This window comes from Lolium rigidum, chromosome 7, assembly GCF_022539505.1.
Source record: "Lolium rigidum isolate FL_2022 chromosome 7, APGP_CSIRO_Lrig_0.1, whole genome shotgun sequence".
NCBI lineage: Eukaryota > Viridiplantae > Streptophyta > Magnoliopsida > Poales > Poaceae > Lolium > Lolium rigidum.
The window spans coordinates 186157509-186166119 of record NC_061514.1 but is presented as its reverse complement, the minus strand read 5'-3'; positions in this window follow the sequence as shown (position 1 = coordinate 186166119).

Here is an 8611-nt window from a genome sequence, read left to right as displayed (position 1 = left end):
GAATTCGTCGCTTCCTCACACGAATACCATTACCCTCTAGATCTATAGCATCAAGTAAGAACTTGATATTGCAACATGCATTTGCATATCAAAGTTAAACTTCATGTATGGATCTAGTCAATCAATTAAAATTCCAATAAAATCCAAGAAGATTCAACTTTGTGCTCATAATACACACCATCATAAGCCTGAATATGATTGTTGAGTAATACATCTCTAAACATCAGGCTGAGATGTGTAGTATATAACACCACATAATATAGGTTTATATCGTGATACTTAGCAAGAATATGTGGATTTCTACTATTTATCACAACATTTACCGTAATTGCACATTTGCAATGAGATAAACTTGAAACAAAGTGGCCTAGGATAGTTAAAGTTAACCTAGTTTTGTTTGGAAGTACTAGCAAAGTATTATACCATATATAAGTGCTATTGAGGACTATTTTGTATGATATCACTAGTTCTAATATGGTTACTCTGAATACATATTTATTAGGATATAGTTCCTATACTTCTAAGCGTTTCTACCATAAGCATATGGTCATGATGTGCTTGGCACACTTCCCATATTTTTGGAACACAGTTCTTGCACTATTGCCTGGCTTCTTATTGTTCTCCTCCTAAATGTTTATGATGTTCTATTCCATCACATAATGATTCTCAGGTGAATCATATATGATTACTATCACTACTATGTAAGTAGACATATTTCATTTCTTTTATCTCTTCCTTACCTCTCATGATTGACTTATCATGGTCGATAATACCTTATATAACTTATATTTATCACTTACTATCAATTGTTTCACACGTCTAGATAATTTTACTTACTTATTACTTAACTTGGTCTACATCTTCTATTAGGATATCTTAATTATCTTCATCACTTGATATTACTCCTATTACTTGTTTTAGTATACATATTCTAGTAGGATATTTTATTTAAAAACTTATCTTTATCCCTTGATATCGTTCCTTTTACAGGTCTGAATAGTTCTTACTTAACCATAACATGTGTTGGTACACATCTTCCAATAGGATATCTTCCTTATGGTTGTATCCTCTCTTTGGACTACCATGTATTGTATACCAACTGTGGTCTACTCATCTATGATTTTAAGGACTTAATGGTGTTCTACATATTTAGGATTATCTAACTAGCTTCACTTAGGAAAGATAGGTAAGAAATGTTGACTTAAGTGTGTCAGGATTATTCTCAAGTGAATATCCATCTCAAGTCATAAGACTATTTTGTTTAGCTAAAACAACTTCCTATAGACACTACCAATCCTATAGGTCTCTTTTAAAGGGTTTTAATCCTAGGGTCAAAGCATTTGCTCTGATACCAACTGTGGTCACCCGGCATACCACTGCATGGTGTAGTATGCAAGTATGATATAACACCAATGAAACACCGTTCCACTAGTATTATATCGCTCAGAGTGGTACAACAGAAACATATGCGGGTCCAAGGCATGTCTATAGAATTACACACAGACTCTGTTACATAAGATCATCACAGCCTCCTAATTTACAATGAGGTAAAACTACAGATAACTCCAGAAGAACGACCCGTGGTCTAATCCTATCACGAACTCTATTTGTAGAGTATTTAACTAGCTATAGAGGCTATGAATAGATTCTAGCTAAATAGGTGCTAAGTTTAGGAAGCTAGTTCCTTTCTATTGCTAATTTAGGTTTTATCCTTGTTGGATGTGGTGTTTGACTCTTCTGTCTGGGTCTTGTCCCTTGAAGTAGTTGTTGACTCCTCAGCCTTCGAGTTGCACTGAAGATCCTCCTTCAATGCCTTCATATCTAAGCAGGGGATTTAAGAGTGGGATGAGTACGAGCATACTCTACAAGTTCATTATAGGAAAGAGGTGTTTAATGCACTAGCTACGGCATTATACCAGAAAGTCTAATACCAATGCAAGTTTTCATAACCATTTCTTCAAAAGGTTGCTTTTATTCAGAAGAACTATGTCCGTCAGCCTTCACTGGTTTACTAGAACTTCATGGAGCTCCTTTCCGGCAGCGTTCGCAGTTCCAAACCCGGAACAAGGAGTGACAGGTCACGATTCATTACACTCTGCAGAGGTGTGTTTCTTTACCCATAAGAGATCTTAACCTTGGTGCCAACCGAGCCGCGAGCTCGTCCACACTTCCTTTGGTGTGAGGCCCGGTATAAGGTCTAGCCAATCATGTTCCTCCGCTACCTCGAACACCCACCCTTTGTTGCAATTCCGACCTTGGGTCCTCGCCGGTCAGCGTATCCAAAGGATACCATCCGACCTCGACTAATACCAGGCACGACGGCCTGATACCTTCGCCGGTCGTTGCAACCCCTCATAGACCGCAATACCGTGGGGACTTAGTGTGGTGACCCTGCATACCACTGCATGTTGTAGTATGCCAGTCGTTGATATAATATTCACGAAGTACCATTCCGCAAATATTACATCCCTTAGAGTAGTACAACAGAACATAGCAGGTCCATAACTCAATCATTTATTATTACAAGCATAATACACATATCATCTCGGAGCTCCTCTTGGGTCCTAAGAGGAATACTCCTGGGTTCGAGGCGAACCCAACTTAACTTACAATATAGAAGTCTCATTAAGTTATACATTTATTCTCTTGAGCAGCTAAGTATTAAGAGTTCGTGCTGCTCGGCTACTACTACTACTCGGTGCTTCTAGGCTTGATCTCCTCCGGAAGCCTCCCCGGTTCCGTAGACTATGAGGTAGTCTACGCCTTCAACACCTCCAGAGAGGTCTGGTTCTTCATAGCCGATGATCTCGGCTCCTTCAGGGCTGTCGTAGTCCTCCTCCAGACGATTCGGACAATCTAAGCAAGGGATTTAAGAGTGGGATGAGTACGAGCGTACTCAACAAGTTCATTATAGATAAGAGGTGTTTAATGCACTAGCTACGATATTAGACCGGAAAGTCTAGTATCAATGCAGGTTTTGATAAACATTTCTTCAAGAGATTGCTTTTATTTCAAAGAGCTATGTCCGTCGGCCTTCACCGGTTTACTAGAACTTCATGGAGCTCCTTTCCGGCCGCGTTCGCAGCTTCCATATCCCGGAACGAGGGAGTGACAGGTCACGGTTCTTTACACTCTGCAGAGGTGTGTTGCTTTACCCATAAGAGATCTTAACCTTGGTGCCAACCGGGCAGCTTTCCCGTCCACACTTCCTATGGTGTGAGGCCCGGTATAAGGTCTAGCCAATAATGTTCCTCCGCTACCTCGAACACACACCTTTGTTGCATGCCCCGACCCTGGGTCCTCGCCGGTCCCATTATTCCCACTCACGGGTGGACCCCGACCACGACAACAGTTTGGGACTCGTTAACCAAACTCCTTCGCCGGTAGCTGCAACCCATCATAGACCACAATACCGTGGGGACTTAAGGCTTCCCCAGCCAACCGCTTGTTCTTCGAGCGACAATTGTCTACGGACTATGCCGTGGGGACTTAAGGCTTCCCCAGCCAACCGCTTGTTCTTCGAGCGACAATTGTCTACGGACTATGCCGTGGGGACTTAAGGCTTCCCCAGCCAACCGCTTGCCCTGACAGATACAAGTGTCTACGGTAAAGCGCATCCGTTGATGAACGAGAGGTGGAAACACTTTTGACTACTCCGTCCCACTCCGGATCTTATGGTTAACACGGGTATTACGGCACAAGAATCACTCGGATGACATTTGTTGTTTAATCCTAGATGGATATAAACCCTTGCAATGGAACCTCCACCATATCCACACAATCCATGGTTCCATTGCCCACCACATAGTCATATTCATAATTATGAAAATAGTGGTTTTGGTTTTTATGCAATAGTGATAATCATAGTACTTCGCAAGTAATTTGATAAAGATACTCAAATGGTATGAGCAATCGATGAACTTGCCTGAACACTGCAAAGTTTTGCAGTTGGATGGTGTGGACTGACCCTTGTCCTCTGTTTCTGAAAAAATAGCATCATTGTCCAATAAGGGCAATGGTTAAAGAAGCAATTATGCATGATTCAGCTTTTAGGGTTTGTTTCCCCCCTTCCGATGTTATTATTATTTCATGTGAGAGGTTAATACTAAGATTGATTTGGAGATACTCTATTTAGGGTAAATACAACCTTGAAATATTGTCAAGGTGTTTTTTAAAGTCCAATTGCATTAATGGACCTATTTTCATTATTGAAAATAATATGTATGATTTAAATAATTATTTAAATCATCAAATTAAGATTTATTCTTAGTTGTCTTCAAAAATTCTCTTTGATATTTTATTTAGATAGAGAATTTTATGCTGATCAATTTTCATATTTTTAATTATTTTTTTAGAGTTTTTAAATATTTCTGATGAAATTTCAAAGTTTCTGTATTTAAGTGATTTTGTGAAATGACCAAAATGCCCCTGGGCCCCACCTGTCAGGGTGGCCCAGTGGGTTAGGTCGACCGACCCACCTGGTCCGGCTCGACCACCTCACTTCTCTCCCTCTCTCTCTCGCGCTCGCGTCCGAACCCTAACCCTAATCCCTTCTCTGGCGATTCGCGTCGCCACCGCCGTCGCCGCTCGATTCCGGCGAGCTCCGCCGGTCTTGGCCCCCACTGTGATGCGCAATCGACGCGCTGTAGGATAACGTTGCATAGAAAACAAAAAAATTTCCTACCGCAAACACACAATCCAAGCCAAGATGCAATCTAGAAGACGGTAGCAACGAGGGGATTATCGAGTCTCACCCTTGAAGAGATTCCAAAGCCTACAAGATGAGGCTCTTGTTGCTGCGGTAGACGTTCACTTGCCGCTTGCAAAAGCGCGTAGAAGATCTTGATCACCGGCGCCACGAACGGGCAGCACCTCCGTACTCGGTCACACGTTCGGTTGTTGATGAAGGCGACGTCCACTTCCCATTCCAGCGGGCATCGGAAGTAGTAGCTCCTCTTGAATCCGACAGCACGACGGCGTGGTGTCGGTGGCGGTGGAGAACTCCGGTGGAGCTTCGCTAAAGCATGCGGGAGCTATGGAGGAGAGGGGGCGGCTAGGGTTTGGGAGGGGGTGGCCGGCCACTTAGGGGTGCGGCCGGCTTGTGGTCTTGGGGTGGCCGGCCCCCTCCCCTTGGCCCCTCATTATATAGGTGGAAGCCCCAAGTGTTGGACTACAAGTCTCCGAATAAGACCCGAACCAAAAACCTTCCATGTGATAGGGAAACCTACCCAAGGTGGGAATCCCACTTGGGGTGGGATTCCCCCCTTCCATGTGGGGGGGGGGTGGCCGGCCCCTTTGGGGGAGTCCACTTGGGACTCCTCCCCCTCTAGGGTTGGCCGGCCATGGAGGTGGAGTCCCTCCGGGACTCCACCTTCCTTGGTGGTTTCTTCCGGACTTTTCTAGAACCTTCTAGAACCTTCCACGGAACCTTCCGCATCATTTTAAATCACATAAAATGACATCCTATATATGAATCTTATTCTCCGGACCATTCGGAACTCCTCGTGATGTCCGGGATCTCATCCGGGACTCCGAACAAATATTCGAACTCCATTCCATATTCAAGTTCTACCATTTCAACATCCAACTTTAAGTGTGTCACCCTACGGTTCGCGAACTATGCGGACATGGTTGAGTACTCACTCCGACCAATAACCAATAGCGGGATCTGGAGATCCATAATGGCTCCCACATATTCAACAATGACTTTAGTGATCGAATGAACCATTCACATACGATACCAATTCCCTTTGTCACGCGATATTTTACTTGTCCGAGGTTTGATCATCGGTATCACTCTATACCTTGTTCAACCTCGTCTCCTGACAAGTACTCTTTACTCGTACCGTGGTATGTGGTCTCTTATGAACTTATTCATATGCTTGCAAGACATTAGACGACATTCCACCGAGAGGGCCCGAGTATATCTATCCGTCATCGGGATGGACAAATCCCACTGTTGATCCATATGCCTCAACTCATACTTTCCGGATACTTAATCCCATCTTTATAACCACCCATTTACGCGAGTGGCGTTTGATGTAATCAAAGTACCTTTCCGGTATAAGTGATTTACATGATCTCATGGTCATAAGGACTAGGTAACTATGTATCGAAAGCTTATAGCAAATAACTTAATGACGTGATCTTATGCTACGCTTAATTGGGTGTGTCCATTACATCATTCATATAATGATATAACCTTGTTATTAATAACATCCAATGTTCATGATTATGAAACTAATCATCTATTAATCAACAAGCTAGTAAAGAGGCATACTAGGTACTCTTTGTTGTTTACATATCACACATGTATCAATGTTTCGGTTAATACAATTATAGCATGGTATATAAACATTTATCATAAACATAAAGATATATAATAACCACTTTTATTATTGCCTCTTGGGCATATCTCCAACAGATCTCCCACTTGCACTAGAGTCAATAATCTAGATTACATTGTAAGGTACCTAACACCCATGGCATTCTCGGTGTTGGTCATGCTTTGCCCTAGGGAGAGCTTTAGTCAACGGATCTGCTACATTCGGATCGGTGTGTACTTTGCAAATCTTTACTTCTCCATCTTCGATGTACTCGCGAATCGAGTGGTAACGCAGCTTGATATGCTTCAGCCTCTTGTGTGACCTTGGTTCTTGTGCATTGGCGATGGCACCCATGTTGTCACGAGTATATGACTAGTGGGTCCAATGCACTAGGAACCACACCGAGCTCTACAATGAACATCTTCATCCATACCGCTTCGATGAAGCCTCGAAGCCGCTATGTACTCGATTCCGTTGAAGACTTCGCCACCGTGTACCTGCTTCGAGCTTGCCCAGCCTATCGCAACACCATTCAATATAAACACGTACCCGGATTGTGACTTAGAGTCATCGGGATCGGTGTTCCAACTTGCATCGGTGTAACTTGTTACAACGAGCTCTTGGTCACCTCCATAACAAAGAAACATATCCTTAGTTCTTTTCAAGTACTTCAGGATATTCTTGACCGCTGTCCAGTGTTCCATTCCCGGATCACTTTGATATCTCGCTAGTCAAACTAACGAGCATGCGCTATATCCGGTCTTGTACATAGCATGGCATACGTAATAGAGCCTACTCGCCGAAGCATAGGGGATCTGATTCATCCTTTCTCTTTCTTCTGCCGTAGCCGGTCCTTGAGTTTTACTCAAGACCTTGCCTGGTAACATAGGTAAAAACCCTTTCTTACTTTCGTCCATTCTAAACTTCTTTAGAATCTTGTCCAGGTATGTACTCTGTGATAGCCCTATTAGGCGTCTTGATCTATCTCTATAAATCTTGATGCCTAATATATACGATGCTTCACCAAGGTCTTTCATTGAAAAACTGTTATTCAAATAACCTTTTACATCTGCTTAATAGTTCTATATCAGTCCCAATCAATAATATGTCATCTACATATAATATCGGGAATGCTACGAGCTCCCACTCACTTTCTTGTAAATACGAGCCTCTCCATGGCAATGTATAAACCCGAAGTCTTTGATCACCTTATCAAAGCGTCGGTTCCAACTTCTCGATGCTTGCTTCGAGTCCATAAATTGAACGCTGAAGTTTGCATACTTTGTCGACATTTTTAGGATCGACAAAACCTTTGGGTTGTACCATATACAACTCTTCCTCAATGTCTCCATTAAGGAACGCCGTTTTGACATCCATCACGCCAAATCTCATAATCGAAAAATGCAGCTATTGCTAACAAAATCCTCACAGATTTTAGCTTCGCTACAGGTGAGAAAGTATCATCGTAGTCAACACCTTGAATTTGTCGGAAACCCTTTGCGACAAGTCGAGCTTTATAGATAGTAATATTACCATCAGCATCTGTTTTTCTCTTGAAGATCCATTTATTCTCGACTGACCTTGCGGCTATCGAGTAAGTCTACCAAAGTCCATACTTTGTTATCATACATGGATCCCATTTTGGATTTCATGGCTTCTTGCCATTTGTTGGAATCCGGGCTCATCATCGCTTCTTCATATGTCGCAGGGTCCTCATCATTGTTATCCACAATCATGACATTTAGACAAGGATCATACCAATCGAGAGTGGCACGTTCCCTTGTCGATCCGCGAGGTTCGATAGATTCCTCGTTCGAAGTTTCATGATCATTATCATTAGCTTCCTCTCGTTGCCGGTGTAGGCGGTACAGGTACAACTTCCGGTACTCGCGCTACTCGATCAACGAGTATGGATTCATCAATCTCATCGAGTTCTACTTTTCTTCCAGTCACTTCTTTAGTGAGAAATTCTTTCTCAAGAAAGGTTCCGTTCTTAGCAACAAAGATTTTGCCTTCGGATCTGTGATAGAAAGTGTACCCTTAAGTTTCCTTAGGGTATCCTATGAAGATGCATTTATCCGCTTAGGGTTCTAGCTTGTCCGGTTGTAACTTTTTTACATAGGCTTCGCAACCCCAAACTTTAAGGAACGACAGCTTAGGTTTCTTATTAAACCATAATTCATACGGTGTCGTTTCTACGGATTTTGATGGTGCTCTATTTAAAGTGAATGCGGTCTGTCTCTAATGCATAACTCCAAAATGATAATGGCAAATCAGTAAGAGAC